Source organism: Felis catus, chromosome A2, assembly GCF_018350175.1.
Source record: "Felis catus isolate Fca126 chromosome A2, F.catus_Fca126_mat1.0, whole genome shotgun sequence".
Lineage (NCBI taxonomy): Eukaryota > Metazoa > Chordata > Mammalia > Carnivora > Felidae > Felis > Felis catus.
In genome coordinates this window covers 65,723,866-65,746,973 of record NC_058369.1, presented here as the reverse complement: position 1 = coordinate 65,746,973, position 23,108 = coordinate 65,723,866, and the positions used below count along the sequence as shown (strand labels likewise).

The 23,108-nt window shown below is 54.9% G+C and overlaps 1 protein-coding gene and 1 long non-coding RNA gene across 7 annotated transcripts in view; one reads left to right on the top strand and one right to left on the bottom strand.

The window, feature by feature from the left end:
• Positions 1-1,173: 1,173 nt before the first annotated feature.
• On the bottom strand, positions 1,174-10,383 carry LOC109497376. Its single transcript, XR_002737213.2, has 3 exons — positions 8,949-10,383; positions 2,275-2,403; positions 1,174-1,580 (listed from the first exon to the last, which is right to left on the bottom strand). It is a non-coding gene; the product is annotated as an uncharacterized LOC109497376 (long non-coding RNA).
• Positions 10,384-12,334: 1,951 nt separating this feature from the next.
• Positions 12,335-23,108, top strand: part of GRB10 (growth factor receptor bound protein 10) — a 183,757-nt gene continuing 172,983 nt past the window's right edge. For 2 of the 6 annotated variants that reach the window (XM_045052136.1, XM_045052138.1), the window contains exon 1: positions 13,041-13,482. The gene's annotated coding sequence lies outside the window, so the exon portion shown is untranslated. Of the gene's footprint in view, positions 12,552-13,040; positions 13,483-23,108 lie in introns of those variants that run through there. The other 4 variants (XM_023250176.2, XM_045052134.1, XM_003982618.6 and 1 more) reach the window with 4 other exon arrangements.

Genomic DNA, 23,108 nt, shown 5'->3' with positions numbered 1-23,108 from the left:
GACCAGCCAGCTGCCTCTGCGTCTGCTACCAGGCATATTCCGACTGGATGGCTTTGTTCACGGTGACCCAAGTGACTCATCTCTTCCCTGACCCCAACACAACAGGGGGAGGCAATCCGCTACGTTCTAACGAGATATGTGAAGGAATTTTTTTTTTTTTAAGCAGTGTGCCTGAGGGTGTTTCTTGTGGTCCTGTTCATAGCAGCCAAAAAATTGGAACGGCCTCAACTGCCCAACCAGATGTGCCCGCGGAGGGGTGATTCATAGGGTGCCTGCCAGCCCCTGATGGATACTGAACTTGAACTCTCTGCTAGCACGTGGAAATGGACACACACGCACATCGCAATTAGGGGGCAGAGCAGAGGGCTGCATAAGTAGTCAACGTTCTAACTATTTCTAAGTCTTCTTGTGAAAGCTTGGGAATAAAAGTCAATGTCACGTGAAGGACACGGGAGCTGTTTTCCAATGAGGAGAGATGCTCAGTGTCACGGGGCACTGCTCCCTCTTTCTTTCTTTGGTGTTCAGTGTCCCCCCTTTATCCACGGGGGACGTGTCCCGAGGCCGCGGTCGGCCGCGAGTAACTGAAACCCTGGAGGAGGGGATGGGCGACTGTCCACCAAAGCGAAGTCCCTTCCTTCTCCATCTCTCTCTGAGTTGGCGAGGAAGGGCCCAGCTCCAAGCTCACTCTTGCAGGCAGCCCCCCATGGCCTTTCAAATGACCGATCGACCTAACAGGGTGGGGGTGGGGACAGTCTGCTCTGTCCCACGCGAGATGTGGAGAAGTACATTCCTTGGACACTGTCAGCTGCCTTCCTGGGCTATTGTTCTGAGTGTCATCTTCCACTAGGAGGAGAGCAGCAGGGGCCGTAACAGGTCGGACCATCCTTGTGGCAAGAGAAGCACAGAGAATAATGGTCCCGGGGATGGGGGGCTGCTGTGATGATCCCCACCATACACCGTACCTCACTTGGAGGCGTTGTCCCCAACGTTTACTGGTGATAGTCCCCCGACACCACCCTGTGGCCATGGTGCCATTGCTTCCCCATGTTCCGGATGCGGGCGAGGGGCACCGTGAGTATGGTACCAGAGCAAGGTGGCGCTTGCCGCAGGCATGGCTGGTCTACACGTCCCCGAGACGTCCGTGGGCAGCGGTCATAACAAACACACACCCTGGACGCTTTAGACACGTTATGTAATCAATGTCATGTGAGGTAGGTGGCCCCCGCCTTATGCTTCAGGACCCCGAGGCTCAGTGTAGTTGGATGACTTGCCCAAGGCCCGAGGCAAGGGAGTATTGTGCCAGATGGAACCCCAAAATCTGTGAGCTTCACCATGATAGATATCCTCTCTCGGTGATTCTTCTGGAAGAATAATAGCCCTCCGTGTGACCGGAACGGACGCATCAGTCCTGGAGGAACCTAACTTGGGAGTTCGGTGCCAGCCCCAACTCTTGGGGGCTTGAGCGGGGGCCCCGAATAGGTGTCTTTCGCAGCTGGCGTGGGCATGTTGGCTCGAGTGTTGGAGAGATTCTTCGGGACATTCGATGAACGTGCCAGCCACGGATGTGGGTGACCAGATTCCTGAAAACGTTCCCCAAAGCAAAGTGTTGCTATTATCGTATGCACACACAGGTCTTTTTCAAACGCAGGACAAACAGCATAACAGGATGTCACGCGCATCGCCCAAAACGCCCAAGCTCTGTTGCAGGCCGGCGTCCCCCCCGGGCACTGGAGGGGAGGGTGATGGCTCAAGGTCTCGCTTGAGACCTGATGCCCCTGTTCTAGTCTCACCCAGTGTTTGAAGGCTTCCTCCTGCGCCTTCCCCGCTCGGGAAGGCTACTCCTCCGGAAACAGTACAGCACGCGATGACACAGCTCTCCCTCGCTCGTGGATATCTGGAGTCGGCCACAGGCTCTGTGTGGGAGGCTGGCCCCGTGATGCTGTTCCTGTGTCTGGGTGCTTTCCATGAAGCACCCGAGTGGACAACTACATCACTTGTGGTGTGACAAGCCGCAAGGACAAACAAGAGTGTAACAGAGTAAACACTGATGACACGTAGCAGCTCTTGGGACTGAAGACGCCACAGGCCCGCGTTCGCTCTGCTGCTCTACCTGGAGCCCACGAGGCAGATGCCTCCTGGGCTGGCCACCCCGGGAAGCCAGGTAAGGCTGCCCGGGCAGGGGGGTGCCACACTCTCTTTCATAGCCCGTGTCCCTGAAATGAAGGAGACTCCATACCTAGACCCCCAGGGAGCTTCTTTCCTTCCTTCACTCACCTTTCTTCCATATTGGTTCCCATGCCGGCTGCTAGAGCATCACTCAGACAGGGGCCGGGATGGCTCTGATGACAAGACGCTGGGATAACTCTGGTTACGTGCCATGTCTGCGTTACTGACCCACGCAGGCTGCAAAGATAATAACACATAATAAAATGGTGTTTGCGTTACATCGCTGAGTTTGGGGTGGTTTATGATGTTGCAATGGAACATGGAAACAGTACAGGGCGCCTGGGTGGCTCAGTCGGTTAAGTGTCTGACTCCTGGTTTCGGCTCAGGTCATGATCTCATGATTTGTCAGTTCAAACCCTGCATCGGGCTCTGGGCTGACCGTGCAGAGCCTGCTTGGGATTCTCTCTCTCCTCCTCCTCTCTCTCTGCCCCTCCTCTGCTCCTGCTCTCTCTCTCTCTCTCTCTCTGTCTCAAACTAAATAAATAAAGTTTAAAAAAAAAAAGGAATATTGGAGCAGCTGGATGGCTCCAGTCGGTTAGAAATCTGACTCTTGATTTCGGCTCAGGTCATGATCTCACAGTTCGTGAGTGAGTTCGAACTCTGCATCAGGCTCTGTGCTGACAGTGCAGAGCCTGCTTGGGATTCTCCCTCTTTCTCTGCCCCTCCCCCCACTCGCGCTCTCTTTCTGTCTCTCTCTCTCAAAAAAATAAAAAATAGAAATTGAAACACTAATGACAGCATTAAGTAAGATATAAAAATTTACTAAAACCATCATATAAGGTAAGAATTTTAAAAAATATGTTTAAGTTTATTTATTTTTGAGAGAGAGAGAGGGAGAGAGAGCATGCACAAGCATGAGAGGGGCAGAGAGAGACGGGAAGACAGACGATCTGAAGCGGGCTCTGAGCTGTCGGTGTAGAGCCCGAGATGGGGCTCAATCCCATGGACCATGAGATCATGACCTGAGCCCAAACTAAGAGTCAGACACTTAACCAACTGAGCCTCCAGGAGCCCCAGAATTATTATCTTGACTTTATAGCCAAGGACATTGGGGTTAAGGAGACTGAGTCATTTTTTTTGGTCCCAAACCACACAATGAAAAGCAATGTTAGAATTGGGGCTGGCCTGTCTGATTCCCAAGCACACGTTCTTGGCCAGAACAGGAGACAGAGCCCCCAGTTCTCCCTTTGCATGTCCCCCGAGGCAGTAGGACAGCTGTCTCAGTGGGTGACAATCCCGTCTCCTGATTGTCATAAACACGTGACTGGCAGAGTTGCTCTCGGGGACCAGCTCCCAGCCGCAGCCCTTGCTGACTGCGCTCCTGAACTCTCGGGTCCCTGCCTAGCAGGGAGTTCCTGGGAGTGCCTCTACTCCAGTCATCGACGGCTCCTTCTAGGGGTCTGTTGTGACCCCCCCCAAGTCCCCTTAAGGAAGCCTTTGTAAGAGGGCCACCGCCATCACCTGGACTTGTCCTGTGCTCACAGGTGGTCAGCATCTCATCAGTGTTTGTTAAGCGGACGTGGTGTCTGCGAACCCAGAGAAGACGCGGAAGCCACTGGAACTCTTAGTGCTCTCAGAGCTGCATGATTTCCTGCCCTTATTCCTCCCCGCAGAAGCTGGGCCTTGTGGGGTCTTGTCCTAAGGGAAACCTGGGCGGGAGAGGTCTCACGGAGGTGCCTGGGATGGACGGTCTGCGTAGACTCGCGTCCCAGTTCGAGCCACGGGGTGGGTGTCCTTGACGCAGAGACCTTGACCTCCTGACCCACTTCCTTCTGGACCGAAGCACTGTCTCATCCTCGCCCGAGCACTGGGTGCCTGCTCTGGGCGTCCCTCCGTGGCTGTACCTGGCAGCTACCTCCTTCCACTTGCCCTGTGACAGACGCTTGGCTGTCACCTCCATCTCCAGGAGGGTCACCGGCTTGCAAGGCTCTGACCTCTTGTGGGCTTTTCGGATATATGGCGTTTGTTCTGACCCGGACCCCACTCTCCAGGGGTGGCTCCTCCCTTGCATATTTCTCTTCCTTCTTTCTTCCTTTTTTTTTGTTCTTTATTTGAGAGAGACAGAGACAGCGCGAGTGGGGGAGGGGCAGAGAGAGAAGGAGAGAGAGAGAATTGCGAGCAGGCTCCACCCCGCTGGCACAGAGCACAAGACAGCACAGCCTTTGAACTCATGAATCCATGAGGTCGTGACCTGAGCAGAAACCAAGAGCCAGACGTGTAAGTGATTGAGCCACCCGTCCTTTGCCTATTTCTGGGTCTGCCCATCCTGTGGGTGTGTCCGGTGTCCAGATGCGTCAGAATTTGCAAGCTAGCATCCCAGCCACCTCCCTGAAACCCCTTCAAAGCAGGGGGATTTGAGGGGGGGGGCTTAAAATCTCTAACTGAAATAGAGCACTTAATGTCTTCTTCCACACTGGATTCAGGGACACCAGAAATGACATCACATCTTCTGATCCTAAAACAAAGGAAACCCCTTCCGTAAAGACGTAGAAGTCCACAGTGTTGAAATCTAATCGCGGGATCTTGCACAAAAGAAATCCTATTCGGTCACACCCGTAAATAGCCAGTTACACGGAAAATAACACACTGACGAGAAACCACAGTGGAGCCGAGAGTGGGAGACGATGGGACTCGGGTCAGAGAAACGTGGCTTCGAATCCCAGCTCCCGTGGTTAAGTGACCTTGGGAAGTCACGGGGTGTTTCTGAGCCAGCCTCCTTGAGTATGAGATTGAGACCATCATGTTCGCCTCAAAACGGGTTGATGGGATTAACTGTGACATGTACACAGAGTGCCTGGTACCGTGTATGACTGGACGTACGGCTATCACCTGCCGACAGTGAGGCACGTGCTGAAGAAATGGGACTTGTTGGGGCGCCTGGGTGGCTCAGTCAGTTGAGCGTCCGACTTTGGCTCAGGTCATGATCTCGCGATGCATGAGTTCGAGCCCCATGTCGGGCTCTGTGCTGACAGCCCTTAGCTCAGAGTCCGCTTCACATCCACTGCCTCCACTCCCTCTGCCCCCCTGCCCCTCCTCCTGCCCCTCCTCTCCCCCCCAAAACAATAAATATACAAAATAAAATAAAAAGAACTAGGGCTCGTTTGGAGGGTGAGGGAGTGAAAGAAAGAGGGAGAAGAGATAGAACTAAAAGTAAGGAGAACAAAGGAAAAAACTCTCTCCTGGAGAAACCTGTCCCAGATCGTCACCCCATCAGTCGCCGTGTGTGCTAAATAACAACTGCTCTGGGTTATAAACTCTGCACATTATGGTGAAACAGACTTGTGGAGCAGGAGCACTGGGGGCCCCAGGATGGATGGGGCACTGGCTCCCCCGGCCTCCCCGTGCACGGGGTTTCTGGCCACCTCGAGCGCTGGCTGTGGGATCCCTCCAGTGCGTCCCCGGGATTAGCTGTTCTTTTTCTGTGTAGCCTCACAGGACGACGTGCAGGCAGATTAATCCTCTTAAAGAACGTATGCTAACTGCAGCAGCTTCTCAGTGTAGCGATTCAAACGTTAACTTTGCCACGCTGCCTTGGAAACAAGCCTTCGCTAGCTTTCGCGTGCACCGTGGAAGTTGTGCTCATACTAAATCTTCAGTCGCTCTCGATACGTTTCGCCCATTAAATAGTTTTGTTCTTATTTTGGATTCCCCTTTTAGCTCTGGAATGTTGGTTATTAAAACCATCAAGCGTGTTGGGCTTGGAAATATATTTCATTAAGGAGAGTCGGTATGCTATGAGTGGGTGATTAACTTCTAATTGAGTTCAAGGTCTGGCTTGACTATTTTTTAAGTGGCTGAAAAGGAGCCCATGGTTTAGAGGCATAACTGGGTTTGCGTACCTTGGGATTCAGAATTGCATGCACTCGGAATATATATATATATATATATATATACATATATATATATATATAATGTTTGCTTACGTTTTGATGGAGAGCACAAACAGGGGAGGGGCACAGAGTGACGGAGACAGAGGCTATGAAGCCAGCTCTGTGCTGATAGCAGCCAGCCCAATGCAGGGCTCGAACTCACAAGCCGAAAGATCATGAGCTGAGCCAAAGTCGGATGTTCAACCGACTGAGCCATCCAGGTGCCACAGGAAGCCACTGTTTTTTTAATGTTTATTTATTTTTGAGAGAGAGAGAGATAGGAGAGAGCACGAGCAGGGGACGGGCAGAGAGAGGGAGACACAGAATCCAAAGCAGGCTCCAGTCTCTGAGCTGTCAGCACAGAGCCCGATGTGGTGCTGGAACCCACGAACCGTGAGATCATGATCTGAGCCAAAGTTGGATGTTCAACCGACTGAGCCACCCAGGAGCCCCAGGAAGCCACTTTTAAAGGAGGTGGGGGTCTTGGCTTTTCACTGCCATAAAGGCTACATGCTTTTGGCCAGAGGCTGCTGGTCATTCATTTACCAACCACCCTTCTCTTGAGCCTCCTCTCTTGCTGACTGACCCTGTACCCCGCAAGAGAGAGGTTAAAGGCACCAGGTGCTGCCAGGGCTTGGGCCCAAGACCATATTTTGACCACTGAGATGTGAGAAGAAATCTGGAGCCTTCTAGAATGAGGAACCTTATAGAAAGGAGGAATGTTTCCTTTCTGCCTTCGGATGCAGCTATAAGGGGAAGCGATACCTGGGGCTACATATGCACTGTGACCTCTACAGCATGGGGGGACAGTTATAGGGCAGAGCTGGCAGTGGGAGTGGCCGAGGGCAGGGTGGGAGGTGCTGAGGTCCTGGATGATGGCAGGGAGGGAGGGGGGTGGTGAGCCCTGCTCTGTTCCCCGCAGCCCAAATCACCCTAAAGAGCACAACATTCTTTCAGTTACGATGGAGATGCCTCAGAAAAAGCCCCAGGAGGTGCTTGCAAAGGCTCACACTATTTGCCATGAGAAGAATGCAAATTAAAATCAGAATGACATACCATCACGCACCAAGTGAAATGCGTGAAAGTCAAAAGCCTGACGATACCACGTATCGATCAAGATAGGGAGGAACTGGAAGGCTCAGACATTTTTGGTGCAGGTGCAAATGGCTTCGATCACTTTGAAAAAAGTGTGGCGGGTTCTTTTTTATTATTATTATTTCATGTTTATTCATTTATTATGAGGGAGGGGGAGGTGCAGAGAGAGAGAGGGGGGAGGAGAGAGAGAATCCCAAGCAGGCTCAGTGCAGAGCCAGACACAGGGCTCGATCTCACAAACCATGAGATCACGACCTGAGCCGTAATCAGGAGCCGGATACTGAACCGACTGAGCCACCCAGGCGCCCCTTGGTGGGCTTTTATAAAGTCAAATACATATCATATGACCCAGCAATCTCGCTTCTATTATTTACCCAAGAGAAATGAAAACTGATGTCCCCAGAAAAACCCGGGTGGCCGTTTTATTCATAATTGTCCCAAACTGGGACTTGCCCAAATTTTCATCAGCCAGTGAGTGGATGAACACATTGAGGCACAGGCATCCATGCGTCATACGCAACATTTAAAAAGGAACAGCTGTTGACTCATGAACTGACATAGGTGAATCCCAAATGCATTATGCTAGGTGAGAAAAGCCAGGCAGAAAAGGCCACCTACCATGTGATTTCATCCATATGACCATCTCAAAAAGGCAAAACTGGGAGCCATAAAGTAGAAGAGAGAGGTTGCCAGGACTGGGGTGGGGGCCGCAGGGCCAAGAGGGAAGCTTTTGGGCAATGACACGGGTCTGTATCTTCACTGACGTCGTGGTGACACAATTGTATACCTTGCCCAAACCCCATAAAATGTGATTTTTTTCTGAAGGTAAAGTAAATCCCAATAAACCAGACTTAAGAAACATCTTTCAGGGGTCCTGGGGTGGCTCTGTCGGTTCAGTGTCAGATTCTTGGTTTTGGCTCAGATCACGACCTCACGGTTCCTGAGTTCAAGCCCCGCACTGGGCTTGACAGTGTGGAGCCTGCTTGGGATGCTCTCTCTCCCTCTCTGTCTGTCCCTCCCCCACTTGCACAGAGCCTCTCTTCAAAATCAATAAACATTAAGGAAACAAAAAAGAAACATCCTAACATCCTTCAGTGAACCTCTTCTGGGATATCAAGTCATTTTGATTCGAGGAGAGTTCATAAGAAAAATGGATTACCATGGGAATCTGAAACAAGAGCCGCCTGTCACCCAGACCCGGGGAGATGGGGGACAGAGGGCATGTATTTGGGGCTTGTGACCCAGAATGTCCCCTCACAAACTCAGCCTGGCCCAGCTGTTCCTCACCCGGTCTGACCGTTCAGGGCCTCAAGGCACTCCCCGCTCGGACTCCCAGGGGCAGGTGTCCTTCCGCCCACTGGTAAGCCAACCTACAATCAGGAATCCTTGGGCCAAATGTCTCCCCTCCCCGCCATCCTCCAATCAATTGCTGCTTAGGGACCAAGGGAAGTGGGGCTGTTGGGGGGGGGGGGACTATGGACAGTTCCACTTTGGGGGAAATCCAGTTAGCCGCACCCAGGACAAAAAGATCTCGTTCCCTCTCATTGCCTTTGGAATAAAGAAGAAACTCCGGAGCATGACAAAGAGTCCCTTCTTAGCCTTCCAGCCTGGTCTCTCGTCACATCTCCTGACGCCCCGTGTCTGCCAGCCCCATCGCCCACATGGTATAATCAAATGTGATTACCTGGTAGATTCTTCCTTGGCTTTGGTGAGGCGAATGCCTCTCCCTCCCCTTGGTTCCTGCCTTATAGAACTTACCATGTTGGACCCTCCAGGATATCGCTGCCGCGTTCCACCACGGAGAAGCCTTCTCTGAACCTCACCAGGCTCCCCGCCTCTGTATGCAGGGGGAGGGGCAGGCTGGATTCCTCTTGTTTACGGGAGTCAAGGAACCGCTGTGTTTGAAATACTGGTGTGCGAGTTGGGTCATGACGGAGGCTGTTCACAGTGCAGTGACCCCCGGGGGTGGGGGGGAAGGAAGGTGAACTCTACACGGTGGGACTGGCCCAGGGGTCAGCAGTGCAAACAGGTACCCGCCTGTGGCAGGCGCTGTGATTGTATTATGATTCCAGATCAATTCCCCACCCACGGTGAGGGGGGAGAGCAGGCTGTCCAAAGCGCTGTTGACCACTGGTTTCCAGCTGACTCATGCCTGCACACAGGCGGACCCCAGGACTGGCCTCACCCATGGGAGAAGTGAGGGCCACCTCTGGCCAGGGCATTTCACTGTCAAGGGGCTGTTCACCTTATTCCCTTTTCCTTCGCCAAGGCCGCTGGCAAGGTATGAGACGGTGCCCGGGTCCCAGGTCCTATCATGCATTTACTCCATGCATTGGCTGTATTGGTAAATTCATTCGCGAGACGCTAGTTTGCAGTGAGGACTTATTTCACTGAGTGCCCGGCACTCCCCCTGCTGGGGTGACACTGGTGAACAGCACTGGGTTACCCTAGTCACACGCGTACAGCCAACGGAGGAGACAGATATTAACCAATTCATTACCAAGTATACTTAGAGGCTAGCAGATTCTCTACTTTCAGCTGAAGGAGGCTTCTAGCACGCGTTTGTACGATTGAATTCCTCAGTGCCACGAAATCCTGTTTCTTGTCCTGACACCTAATCGCAACCGTACGTTTCCCCTTGGTAAAGCCCTTGAACACAAAGCCACACCGCCTGGCCCCTGGCAGGCTGGGTTCTCGAGGGTAATGTCTACACTGCATGGCTGTAGGCCATCCCGGCTTGCATCCCTCTGAGAGGAAGCATGTGGCCTGTGAGCGTTTGGAATTTGCAGCAGGAGAAGGCACTGAGGTGCAATGTGTCCACAGAATTGGCTCGGCCCCGGGGGACAGCTGCAGTTTCGAGGGCCACAACAAGAGTGACAAGTTCATGAACTTGGATCATCAAGTGGTACTGAATGGGCCCTGCCCAGAGGGAGAGGCATGTGCGGATGTCTGCGAGGAGCTGGAAAATGTAGGGAATGAGGGCCTGTCCTAGGAATCCTGGGGACCAATGTCAGCATGCCAGTACTTGAGGACATTTATTTTGATCCTTTCTCAGTGAACAGTAATGTTGGAAAGCCCAGCCATTGTGAGGCAGCTAAATATGACACCTGACCCTCGACAGAATCTTGAGATGGAAAGAAAGAAACACGGGGTGCCTGGGCGGCTCAGTGGGTTAAGCGTCCGACGTCGGCTGAGGTCATGATCTCCAGGTCTGTGGGTTTGAGCCCTGTGTAGGGCTCTGTGCCGACAGCTTGGAACCTGGAGCCCGCTTTGGATTCTGTGTCGCCCTCTCTCTCCGCCCCTCTCTTGCTCTCTCTCAAAAATAAATAAACATTAAAAAATTTTTAAAAAATTAAAAAAAAAAGAAAGAAACACTGTAAAAAACACTGTAAAAAAGAGAAAGATTCGCAGATCATCAGGCAAAATTGGGATATGGACCTAGATCATATGCAAGTGTTTTACAGTGTAAATTTATGAATTTGGTAACTGTGCTATGGTTATGTAAGATATTGTCAGTGCTTCAGGAGAGACATAATCAAACTATACAGGAGTGAGAGACTACAGTGCAGGGAGCTTACTACAAGTGATGCAAAAAATATATGCATATGTATATAGATGCTTTTCAAACATCTATTGAAGCTCCCTGCCTATCAGGCTTTCTGCCTGGTGCAGGCATTCGCTGCTAATGGGGGCCTTTGGCAAAGCTGTAAGATTCAAAGCTTATATACTTTTGAGCAGACGCCCAAATTAAGTTTTCTCCTGAATTTTCTCTCCACCCTTTGTCTACAACAGGAATCCTTGGGTTTTCTTCTTCCAGGAATCTAAGCTCCTTCGTACCATTTTCTCTAGATGTTCATCTCATGGTTTTCTCAGCTTGGAGCAAACAGTAGAGCCTTTCAGGAGGCCTATTTTAGCTACAGGAAAGGATGACCCTTCATTGATACATTCCGTCCAAAGGTGGGAAAAGCAGGAGCTATAAAAAAATGCCACAAAGTGTTTTGGCATCATCCTTACTCGGCACTTACCAGCTACCTGACCTTCAACAAGTTATTCAGCCTCCAGAAGATTCGGTTTCCCAGTCTGTACAGTGGGCATCTCCCAGAGGTTCAGAGTGGGGCTTAATTAAGAAGATTAGTGATGTTTGGTACAAAATGTGTGCTGAATAAAGGTAAGTTATTGTGGTGGCTGTTTCCGCCTAAAGACCCAGAAGAAGATGTAATTATAGTTAATATCCTATTTGTATCGTAATTTTGATTGGGGGGAGACATTCATAACCACATTGATGGCAATGGTTTCCATGAATTCGGGGTTCCCTCGTGCTAGTCAGTTTGTTATACCTATGACCTCATTTAACCCCTGGGACATCACTCTCAGGCATGCTCATTAGCCCATTTCAAAGACCAGGACATTGAGGCTTGGCTGCATTGAAGTACGTAGGGCCTCCCCACTCCACCCGCAGATGGGGAAACCGAGGCTCAGGGAAGCGAGGCCACAGACCTGGCTGGCTGTGGGCAGACACCGCAAACCCAGGTTCTCCTTTCTCGGACAGGGACCGCCAGCCCACGACAGAGTCCAGGCATCCGCAGCTGGTCCCTCTGGTCCATCTGGTCCTCCCGCTGCACCCGGGATCAAGGATTTGGACTGCACGGTTAATACTTTTGAGTTTCAAAGGATTCGCTCCCAAATTGCCTTTCGGGACAGGTCCGACGGTGTCTTTCGCTGGCTCCAGAGCTTGGGCTGCCCGGATCCCGCACTCGGGGGGCCCTGGGGTGGGGGTGGGGGGGCAGGACGTGGAATCCCCTCGCCCCTGCACAGCTGTGCCTTTCCGCGCCTGCCCGGGCAGAGGCCTCCCGGGTGCGGCCCCCCGCGCCCCCCGCGCCCCCGCGCCCCCGCGCGCCCCGCCCTGCGCCCAGGCCGCGGCTCCGCCCGCGCTGGCGGCCGCCGAGCGGTCCGGGCTGCGGCGGCGGCGGCGGCGGCGGCGGCGGGAGGAGGAGGAGGAGGAGGAGGAGGAGGAGGAGGAGGAGGAGCAGGAAAAGCGGCAGGGGGAGGAGGCGGAGGCGGCGGAGGCGGGCGGAGGCGGGCGGCGGCGGGCGGGGCCGGGCGGGTTTAAAGCCCAGCGAGGGGGTGGGGAGGCCGGGAGGAGGCAGGAAGGGACGCGAACGGCGCGCCGGCGGCGGGCTCGGCTCGGAGGCCGCGGAGACCCGCGCGGAGCCCAAAGTTTGCGCGCAGCGCCCCCCCACCCCCCCTTTTCGGGCGGCGGCGCGCGGGGGGCCGGGACCGCCCTGCGCGCCGCCCTCGCCCCGGCCGCGCCGAGGGTCGCCGGCGGCCACGCGGAGGCGGCCGGGAGCGGCGCCGCGGCAGGTACGGAGTTGGGCGGGGAGCGCGGCGGCAAGTTACTTTGTGGTCGGCGCGGCCGGGCCCGGCGGGCGGGCGCTCCCCGCGCCGTCATTGTCTGCGCTCGGGCTGGCCGGCCGGGGACGCCGGGCGCCGCGGGGGCGCGGCGGGCGGGCGGAAGGGCGTCGCCTCGGGGCCGGGGGGCTGCGGCGCGCGGCGGGGAGCCGGGAGCCGGGGGGCGGGGAGCGGGAGCGGCGGGGCGCGGGGCTCCGCGCGCGGCGATCCCGGCCCGGGAGTCGAGGGGCCGGGCGGCGCCTTCCCGAGCCCTACTGCCCGACGCCGGGCGCCCGCGGGCCGGGGCCGGGCCCTGAGCGCCGAGGCCGCGCTCCCGAGCCGCCCCGAGGGTGGGCGCCGGCCGCCCTTGCAGCCCCCCGTGCGCCCGCGGCCGTGGGGCCCTGCCCTCTCCAGCCGGAGCGCCGCCCGGCCGCGGGATCCTGGCTTTTTTTTTTTTTTTTTTTTTTGGTTCTGTTAGTGGCCCCGTTACCCGCCGCTGGGGCCTAACACCAAGTTGTGGGCTCGCGGATCAGCCGTCCGCCAGCCGTGGAAACGCGATAAGAGCCAGACGGTTCGCAGAAGGAAATTTCTGATGCAACTCTCCGCCTTCGCTGGTCGCCTCTCCAAACGCCTGCCTTGCGACTGCCCTGCAGCCTGTGCGTTATGGAAATGAGGGTATTCTCGACTTTTGATGGGGTTCGTCTTTTCCGGGCGGTGGAAGGAACGCCAACTTTGTGCCATTCGCCCCTGACCGGAACGGTGGGCAGGGTAGGGGAGCCACGGGGGACGTGGACCCGCTCCCGGAGCTTGGCGACGCGTCGGGAAAGATCGCGTGCCTGCAAACGTTGTATCCACTTTCATTGAAGAGATGCAAAGAAAAAAGGCCCCAAAACAAGTAGCGCTCGTGAGTAAATACGCGTTATTGCACAACTTTCTCTGTGCTGCTGTTTACGAGGCCAGGCCCGGAACACTTTGTTTCCGAAAATGCTGATTCAGCCGTTTGGAGCCCCCGACTTTTCAGAAATGGTGCTCTCTTGAACGTTTCGCTCAGTTTTACTCAGAACACATGTTGGTGAGCGCAGCAACAGGCGTTGGCTGGAGTTTACAGCACAAAGCTGCTCGTTTCTCACCGGGGTTGACCTAGTGTCTCCCTCTCTTTCTTTCCCAGAGGAAAAATAGGTAAAATCGAGGTTTCTGCAGAGGAGGAAGTTTTCCCCTACTCGGGGGAGGGCGAGGTGTCTTTTAGGGGAGGATTTTATTAAGGGAAAGCCCCAAAACCAAATATGTGTTTCCAGGAATGATTCTGGATGACCGTTTTTTTTTTCTTTCCTGTTAAAAATCTGAACTGTAGGATTACTGCACATAATAGTTGAGTTTTATTGGGAACACTTAAAAGAGAAGGGCCACGCAGGCCAATCCCCAGATTACGGGGAGGGAACTTGAGGACAGATGGACTTACACACCCAGCAAGTGGCTCCTGTAACTGAGAGGTGTCGCCACTGATACTCCCTGAGCAGTTCACGGTGCAAGAGACTCGCAAAGAACCTTATTGCTTTAATCCCCTCCAGCCCCATGATCCCCGTTTTACTGGTAGGGAAACTGAGGCTCAGGAGGTTAATCGGCAGGCCTGCGGTCACATGACCGGCAAATGACAGAGCTGTCACCAGAGCCTAAGCTTTGGATTTTGTTTTTAGCCCTGTGTATCTTGTGCTGCTGCCCAAGTCCATTGTTCCTGAAAGTGAAATGGCCCCGGGGGGAGGCTCCTGCTGCCGGCCTCACGCACCTGGAGAAGGGAGAGGAGGCTCTGTGACCATTCTGGTCGCTTCCAACCTTCCAGATTTCTGTCCGATCGCCAGGCCGTTGTCATTTTGTGCACTTCTTTTTATCCTCCAAATGCACTTATTTGGGGGAGGAAACTTGGATGTCATGAGTTTGACACGGCCGTTGTGTTTCGTGTCATTAAAACAGCGTTCTAATAAAAGCCTTGTATCCCTGAAGTCATCTGTTGACTCTCGCCTGTGGTCTTTACCACTTTGGGGGCGGTGCTGGGCTGGGCAGAATGCCTTTCCTTTGTGAATCAGGAACCCAGAGCCGGGAGGCTTCGCGCCAGCTATTTGTCTAGAGAGTTATTGGTGGTGGCCGTTGGGATCGGAACCCAGGGCCAGTCTGGGAGGCCAGTCAGCCTCCAGCTGGAGAGAGCTGGAGTCCAAATCTAGGAGCTAGCATGAAACTTTGATTTTGACCGGGTGGCGGGTCTGAGACTTTATAACGCACGGAAACCACAGTCCTGCCTGAACAGAGACCAGCCCCATCAGAGCTGTGGACGTTCTGGGTTGGTGTAGCTGGTAAAGCGTAATGCCTTGAAGGTGGCATTGTTTCAGGAACCGATCCGCTTGGAGTTCTGTCCCTTTCTCAAACCGGTAGGAGGGTGACAGGGTGTTCTTGAGCCGGTGTCTGGGGCGAGCTGGGTTCCTGTCAGCACTGGGAGCTGAGGGGGCGTCTGCTCGGTTCAGGGGGGCAGTGTGTTAAGCAAGGGCTCCTGGGGAGAGAGTATTTGCCGTGTCTTTCATTTAGGTCACCACCATGTTCAGAATTGAAATAGGACTTTTGCTGCCTAGTGAAGGTTTTCTTCTTTAACCTGTCCTTGTTTTTTGCTTAATGGTAGAACCATGGGAAATCAAGGAAGGAATTGAGACAGTTAAGCTCCTTTGGTGGGCGAGGCTGGCAGACGGGCACTTGGGGGATCTGGCAACCTTCTAGAAGGTCTGCATGCTAATGGGTGTATAACAGATCTCATCCGTTCAGGCACCTGCTGGCATTGGGTTGGTATTAGAGTCATAGCTGCATGCTTCTGGGGAGCTGTCTGTGCTCCCCCTCTTTCTGCCTCTGGCAGGGACACCTCGCCTCCACTGTCCTCTCCGGCTTTGAGGAACTTGTGAACTTCTCTCCACGGAACAGGCTTTGTCCCTGCTCCTGGGGATCACAGAGCCTGATACCTGGAAGGACGTGAAAGTGGGGAAGCGTGAAACCTTTCTAGAAAAGCTCTTCTGTAATGATAGGAAGAAAAATGGCAGGACGGTCCTTTGAGACGGTAACTGAGAAAGCCGTGGCCCAGGGTTGTGGAATGTCCTCGGACAGGCAGAGAGGAGCGGTCCTGACTTTCTGCCTTTGGGGTTCACCGACTCTGAGGGGATCTCCCCTTTATGCCTCTGCCGTGGCAGAGATGGCCCGGACGCAGAGGGAAGCTTCCTCGCTGGTCCTGTGTGTGGTTTTGCCCGTTTGTGAAGGCAGGATGTCGAGGTGGAAATAGGATGCCCGCCCAGAATGCTGGGCATGAAGTTGGTGCATTGCGACCGGATGCCACTGGGGACGCTGGAATATCATTCCCATTTTTCAACGATTAAATTTATATGTGGGTTTGGGGGTTGCGGGTTTCCCTCGATGGTTGAGATCCTTGATTTGAGCATTGACTTGGGCTGGACCCACCAGAGTGGCCGGTGTGTTTTGGCATCCCCTGTGGGACAGGGTGCCGGGGAGGTGTTCTACTCCCTTCTTGCTCTGTGCAGAGTCGCGGCCCGTACTGATGTTTGCACGAGGCCGGCTGCCTCAGTTTGCCCGCTGGGTCTGCCCCTTCCTAACGTGGCGAGCCTGAGTCACCACTAAGCTCATCGGTGAAATGAGACTCAAAGATGTGTTCACCTGCATAGGGCTGGGGGACGGGAGGAGGCTGGTGGCATTGTGTGACACGCCGTGTAGCGCGTGACGCTTAGCGAGAGTCCAGACACCCTGCTTCCGTGCACGCTCAGCCTTGGCTTTGAGCCGCTCGTGTGCTTGATTATCCTGCTTTCTATTAATCCGCGGCGTCTGCTAGAGAGAGGGCTCTGCCACTCAGAGAGGCGCCTGCCCGCGCTTCGCGCGTTTTCGCTGCACCAGACCTTGGCAAGTTGACCGTGACCCGCGTTGAGCACAGACCCTGTGAGAATCCTGTTCTTGCTGGCTGTAGCCACCACAGGTGGGGTTCGAAGAGGAAAGCGGGGTGGTGTGACATAGACGGTTTCTGGTGGCAGAGCATTCGACTCCGACGACGGTGACCAGCAGGCATCGACGTACTGGTTCCCTGCAGGGAAGACCGCGGAGCCGCGGAGGCCCCGGCGGGCTGCGGCGCTGTGTGCGGCGGGGAGAACCCTGGTCTCGGGCACGTGGAGCCAGGTGGCGTCTGTTTTCAGATCCTTGAGGGAGGTGGGTGTCTGGAGTCCACAGAGACTTAGTCCAGCTGAGACAAGTGCGTGTGCACCGTAGGTCCTGATGGGCTGACCGTGAGCCTGGGAAGCAGGTCTGAACACTGTCCAAGGGCCGTGCTGGTGGCCAGCCCTGCCTCTCCCTGAGTCCTGCCTGGGTTTCCTTGCTTCCTTTTCTTCCTTCCTTGTCTTTTTCTTTCTTTCTTTCTTTCTTTCTTTCTTTCTTTCTTTCTTTCTTTTCTTTCTTTCTTTCTTTCTTTCTTTTCTTTTCTTTTCTTTTCTTTTCTTTCTTTCCTTTCTTTCCTTTCTTTCTTTCTTTCTTTCTTTCTTTCTTTCTTTCTTTCTTTCTGTCTTTCTTTCCTTCCTTCCTTCCTTCCTTCCTTCCTTCCTTCCTTCCTTCCTTCCTTTTTCTATTTTTAATGTTTATCTTGTTTTTGAGAGAGAGCACGTGAGTTTGCAGGGGAGGGGCAGAGAGGGGGAGACACAGAATCCGAAGCGGGCTCCAGGCTCCAAGCTGTCAGCACAGAGCCCTACATGAGGCTGGAACTCACGAACCGTGAGATCACGACCTGAGCTTAGTCAGAGGCTTAACTGACTGAGCCCCCCAGGTGCCCCATGTCCCCCGTTTCTCATACGATTCTTTGATTTCTCTGCTAGGAAGGTGAGAAGCTGGCTTTCTGTCCCATCCCTGTCCTGCCCCTGTACTTCTTGTCCCCCCGTTGCCTCTGCTGGCGAGATCGGCCCGACCGTCACCCACTGCTGATGCTATTGGGTCAGCCCCTCAATGCTCCTGGTGCCCGGCCCTGTAGCGCACTGCGGTCCCTTCCACTGCCGGGACGTGGTGCTTTCTCTGGGCGAGCTTCTGCGTCTGCTTGGTGGTTTATGTATTTCGCGCCCCCCCACCCCGATCTTCTCCGTCAGCCTTGGGCGGGGGTGGGGGGGGGGCTTGCCCTTCTCTTGGATCCCTTGTCTCTCCTTTTCCTCGTCTCTCTTCCCACAGCAGGACGGAGAACATTCTGTCTTCGCTTCGGAGACGCAGTTGCTTGCAAATTTCTTGAGACCTGGTGTGTCTGCACACATCCTTATGAGTGAGACTCCTAAAGTGGTGGTTTTCCCTCACGTGTGTGAAGGCTGCTGCTGTGTGTAGACAGAACGCAGTTGAGAATGAAGCTGGTCTGGTTCTTGATGCTTCGTCTGAAACCTGCTCCGTGTTTTTCTTTTTTTTTTCTTTTTCTTTTTCTCACGTCTTGAAGCTTGTAGGATATTCTCTTTGAATCTTTGTTTGGAAATCCCTTGAAGAAGTGCCCTGACCCTGCATCCGTCGTGCGGGGTACATCGAGGGTCTCTATAGGCTGAACGTTTTTGAAGGAATCCTTTAGTTTGTCTTCTTCCATCTTATTTGCTTGTTAGCCTACGGGATGGGTTCTCCGTTTACTTTTTAGTGTCTGTTCTGTTCCGGGTTGTGCAGGGTGTTAGCCTTTCTGACCCTTTCTGTTGGGTTGTAAATTTCTGTCTTCATTTTTTAATCCCCGAGGACCTCTTTTCTGATTCTTTTCTTTCAATAAACTTTTAAAAAAATATTTATTTATATGAAAAAAATTTGTTTTTGATATTTATTATTTATTTTTAAGAGGGAGACAGAGAGCAAACGGGGGACGGACAGAGAGAGAGGGAGACACAGAATCCGAAGCAGGCTTCAGGCTCTGAGCTGTCAGCACAGAGCCCGACGTGGGGCTCGAACTCACGGAGTGTGAGATCATGACCTGAGCTGAAGTCGGACCCTCAACTGACTGAGCCACCCTGGTGCCCCTATTTATTTTTGAGAGAGAGTGTGAACACAGGAAACACGGGGGTGGGGGGCGATACAGAGGATCCTAAGGGGGCTCTGCACTGACAGCCCAATGGGGGGCTTGAACTTACGAACCTCGATTATCAGGACCTGAGCCGAAGTTGGATGCTTAACTGACTGAGCCCCCCCCGCTCCCGCCCCCCCCCCCCCCCCCCCCCAGGCGCCCCTCAATTAAACTAAGATTTTAGAGCAGTTTTAGACCCGGGGCATTTGTTATGTCATTGAACCTGTAGCAACACTCTGTCATTGCTGAAAATGATTACTTTTATTTTAATGGCATAATATCCTTATTTCATAGATGGCTCTATTTGTTAAATTTTGGGAGGGGGTATATGCATTTCTGTTTTTTTTCTCTTTTTCCAATATTGTTTATTTTCTCCAATTTTTATATTATTTAAAAGTTTTCTACATCTTTGGGCCTGACTTAGGCAGACAGCAGAGCCCGTGGCAGGGAAGGGCTCACAGGGATGTTTTATTTGGGTTTCTAAGCCTGGGGAAGCAGGGGTGAAGCAGGGAGGGAGGCAGTAACCAGGGGACTGGCCTCTGCAGTAATTGAGAGATACTGATGGATGGCTTCAGATTGTGACTGTCCCCAGACAGTCTTGGGGCCGGGGAGGGGAGGAGGGGGACTCCTTTTCCTTTCTGTATCCACCTGCCAGGCCGTGTGTGCAGGCCTGTGGGTGCTGGGTGCAGACCACGCGGGCAGGCCTTCCTCGACCACCCATGGGCCTGTGCCCAGGCGGTCACCCCAGCAGTGGCCGGACAGAGGCCGAGACGGGTGAGGCTGGGGTGGTGTCTGACTCACTCCACGTGGCCCCCATCTTTCAGGGTCAAGGCTTTGCTTAGACTTCCGGGCCCTTCGAGGACGGCTGTCTGGCTGCCCCGATGTCCGGGAGCCCCTGGTGCCGTGTCCTAGGTCTCCTCTCCTCGGCCGGCTGGACTGTGTGCAGACACCTCTTGATCGCGGGCCCTGGGGACATCCGCAGCCCTGCGTCACCTGCACCTGGCCCACCTGCGCTCAGCCTGGTCCCAGAGACGACCCCCCACCCCCACCCCCCTCAGCTGCTTCAGAAAGCAGCCTGCTCTTGCGGTGCTGAGAGCAGGGCGTTCGCCCGGCTGATGGCTTTGGGGGAGGACGCGGGTCCTTGGACTTGAGTGAATTCTCTTGTTTCAACCCCGCCTCTCCTACGCTGCCAGGGGTAAATGGTGGCTCTCCTTCCTGACACTTGCTGGGCTGGCGAGATGTCAGCCTTTGTCTCCACTCTCTGGCCTGGCGTCTGGCTCCTTTGCATCTTTGAGTCAACTTCCCCTCGTCCACCGGCTTTCCGGCTTTTCTGCCTCTTAAAAGATCCCCTTCCTGTTGTCGCAGCACAGCCGAGTGTGGGCTCCGTGGGTCATTTGGCGCAGGCCTGGCTTTTCTGGATTCTTTGCCTGCCGCTGCGCTGGTTTCCCTCTTGCTCTCCCACACGCGCCTGTAGCTGGGAGCACTGGGCTTTTTTATGGGGGGGGCGTGGCAGGGGAAGGCCCTTTGGTCCTGGGAATCGCTGTTCTTTCCCGGGAGGCTGCAGGGTGGGTGTGATCAGGGCCAAGGGCAGAGGGCAGGGTGGACGGGACCCCTGAGCCTCCTTTGGGAGGCGGACTGCGGAGGTGGGTTGGAGTCACCGCAGACAGCAGCTGGGCGTTGTCAGTTCTGAGAGGCAAGGGGGGCCAGTGACTCGCTCTGTCACCTTGGGGAAGTCCCTCTGCCTGCACCTTGACTTCTCCTGGAATTTCGGGGTTGACCTCTGTGCCTCGGTTTACCCCGTAGCATCTCCACCACAGGGACGTCCGGTATTGGCGTTCACACTCGGCTGGAGTGTGCTTCCCCTCGGCACACAGGCCAAGCGGTTCAGGATCTGCCAGGACGGTGACAGGGACTCACGGCAGTTCGTTTTGGGTCGAACACTCTGCTTTTGGTCTGCTTTCATGGGGTCGACTTTACTCTTTTGTTTTTATTAATAACACTTTTTAAAAATATGTATTTATTTTTGAGAGGTGGGGAGAGAGAGAGAGAATCCCAACCAGGCTCCACGCCGTCAGCATGGAGCCCGACGCGGGGCTCGAACCCACGAACGGGAGATCGTGACCTGAGCCAAAGTCAGACGCTCAACTGACTGAGCCCCCCCAGGCGCCCCTTTGGGGTCGAAATGTCGGAAGCATGTGGTCCTGGTCACTTTAGAGCCTCTCTGCCCCACTGCGTCCTCCAGGTTGGAGGACCCGTGACCCCCCACTCGTTCTGGGGAGCACTTTGTCATTCTCTGCGTGTCTGAACACAGCGCCTCGCTGGGCTCCCGGCTCCCTGCTCCCTTTTATACGCACGTGAGCATGGTAGTGTCTGAGCGTCAGAGTTCGCTTCGAGGTTGACCGTTCTTACTGCCGTGAGCGAGGTCATGTGTGACGTGCTCGCCGGCTCTGTGGCCTCGTGCCACAGAGTCACTTATCTCCGGGCCACGTTGTTTCCCCTTTGTTCGTTTCGGGGCTGTGCGTGCGCATGGCGTCTCTGGTGACTGATGCTCCCTCCGGAGCACTTGTTAGCCTCTGGCTTCAAGAGGTGGCTTCTTTCCCTTCCTGGCGGTTCTTGCTCTGGCATTTTGGGGACGGGTGTGCGTGACCCTGGAAACCCAGAACTGGCTGTCCCTGGTGTTCACGCAGGCCCCCAGAGGTGGAAGGAGTGGATGCCCATCACGTGTCCGGCTCATGGGCCCGGGGTTCCACCAGCCCAGTGCTGTGCCTGGTTTCCCAGGTGGATGGGGAGAACTTTGTTTCCACGAGTAGCCAGTGTGTGTCCTGGGCCATCAGAGCGCAGGTGGCTTGCGGGGGAGGCCCGGGCACAGTGGAGGGGACAGGGGCTTCTTTTCGATTGCCACAAGAACCAGGGGTTTGGAGGGTGGGCTTGGGGAACAGAGGTGCTCGCTGGAGCCTTGGGGTGTGACCCGGTCCCTGGGGTTTGGTCTGGCTGTGCGCCCCCCTTTCCTCCAAAGTGCCGTCCCCTTGAAACTGAGGAGTGTGGGGTCAGGGCCGTGCTATAGGGTCCTCGGGGCACATGTGGAGTGACGAGAGTGGGTCTCATTGTACATATTTTGGAGGCAGGGCAATGTCCTCCCCTTGCCAGGATGGCTCCCCCACTTTCTCCGTGTCAGAGCATGTCAGGCTGTGTCGTGGGGTGCCCACGATCCCAGGATCTGGTGTTCTGCACCCAAGTTCCATGGCGGGGGCAGAGCTGTGTGGCCTGCACCCCAGCTGGTCTCCCGCTCTGTGCACTGTGCGGCCTGCCCCGAGTTCTGTCTCCCACGCTGCACACTGTGCGGCCTGCCCCGAGTTCTGTCTCCCACCCAATGCCACTACGGATGTGGATTCACTGGGGCCCAGTGCTGCAGTGACCCTGTGGTCTTCACCTGCACGTTGGCCAGGCAGGGCCCGGCCCCGGGTGATCAGAAAAGATGCCAGTGGTCAGCTCTCTGTTCTCGCTGTGCTCTTTGGTGGCCTGGGGGTGCTGAGTGGCTGTGTGGTCTTAGAAGCGCCGTCCCCGGCCAGCCCGGTCTCCTGCTGCCCAGTGGGAGTCCGGGAACCCACAGCCCCTGGGTCTCAGCTGGCGGGTGATGTTATGTAACCGTTTCTAACTTAAATTGTTTAATATGTAACAAGTAATAACCGTACCCAGATAAGCCGTCCGCTATCTCTTGGCCAAGCGGTAGGCAGGGGGGCGTGGGCGCCAGCTGGAGAAGTGGACAGATAAGGGTTTGCCCCGGGGAAACTGGCCCTTTTTCTCTGCTACGGACAGATACCGAGGCCTGCCTGGACTCCGCTTAAACCCCACCGACACGTACGGTCTGGTAGCAAAACCGCAGGTCAACACATTGTGACGTGTGTCCTTCTGTCCAAACCCGCCTCCTCCACCGATGAGGGGAGAGCGTGACACGCTGGGGAGACGGCACAGCTTGAATTAGTTCAGCACATGGCTGCAAACGCAGGTGGCGCTTCCTGGCCCTCTCTCTGAGAAGCACAGTCAGGTCACCTGTTCCCCACATTGATTGCCCCTCTGATCACCTGCCATCTGCTGGGTGGGGGGGGGGGGATGGCAGGAGTCCCTGCCAGGGTGTCGACAAGAGACGCCCACACACAGCAGCTATTGTCTGGGGAGGCTGCTGTGTGCACGGCCGGACCCCTCATTCCCCAGCCTAGTGAGGATGAAGTGGGCGCCTACCCTCACGGATCCCCATAAGCGTGAGAGGTGGCCGGCGACCGCGGGGTCTGGCCTGTGCTGAACCTGAGTCTGGTTACAAGTAACCGAGGGACCAGGCACTGCCTTCAGTCCCACAGCGTGTCTCTGCTCCTTTATGTCCCGTGTCATTTGCTGGGTGGTCCCCGCCCAGCTGTCACCCAGGAGTGTTGGGTGGGGCCAGA